Below are 977 nucleotides of genomic sequence, written 5' to 3'. Positions count from 1 at the left end.
GATAGCGTCATTTAAAGAACGAGGGTCAGCACGACGTAAAAAAAATCATAAAAAAAACCAGAGGAGCCTACCGAAGATGTGGCCATTACGGCTCGCCTTTAGGGGTCCTCCTCGGGATAGTGTCATTTAAAGAACGAGGGTCAGCATGACGTAAAAAAAAGGGAAAAAAACCGGAGGAGCCTGCCGAAAATGAGGCCATTTCGGCTCGCCTTTAGGTGTCCTCCTCGGGATAGCCTTATTTAAAGAGCGAGGGTCAGCACGTAGTAAAAAAAAAAACAAAAGAAGCCTGCCGTAGATGAGGCCATTACGGCTGGCCTTTAGGTGTCCTCCTCAGGATAGCGTCATTTAAAGAATTTGGGTCAGCACTGAGTGAAAAAAACCAGAAGAAAACCGGAGGAGCCTGCCGAAGATGAGGCCATTACGGCTCCCGTTTAGGTGTCCTCCTCGAGATAGCGTCATTTAAAGAACGAGGGTCAGCACGACGTAAAAAAAATGAAAAAAAACTGGAGGAGTCTGCTGAAGATGAGTCCATTACGGCTCGCCTCTAGGCGTTCTCCTCGGGATAGCGTCATTTAAAGAACGAGGGTCAACACGTCGTAAAAAAAATCGGAAAAAAACCGTAGGAGATTGCCGAAGACGTGGCCATTACGGCTAGCGTTTAGGTGTCCTCGGGATAGCGTCATTTAAAGAACGAGGGTCAGCACGATGTAAAAAAAAAACTAGAGGAGCCTGCCGAAGATGAGGCCATTACGGCTCGCGTCATTTAAAGAACGAGGGTCAGCACGATGTAAAAAAAAAACTAGAGGAGCCTGCCGAAGATGAGGCCATTACGGCTCGCGTCATTTAAAGAACGAGGGTCAGCACGATGTAAAAAAAAAACTAGAGGAGCCTGCCGAAGATGAGGCCATTACGGCTCGCGTCATTTAAAGAACGAGGGTCAGCACGATGTAAAAAAAAAACTAGAGGAGCCTGCCGAA

This window comes from Arachis ipaensis, chromosome B07, assembly GCF_000816755.2.
Source record: "Arachis ipaensis cultivar K30076 chromosome B07, Araip1.1, whole genome shotgun sequence".
NCBI classification, from domain to species: Eukaryota; Viridiplantae; Streptophyta; class Magnoliopsida; order Fabales; family Fabaceae; genus Arachis; species Arachis ipaensis.
The sequence above is the reverse complement of the archived record's forward strand: the minus strand, read 5'-3'. Positions refer to the sequence as shown.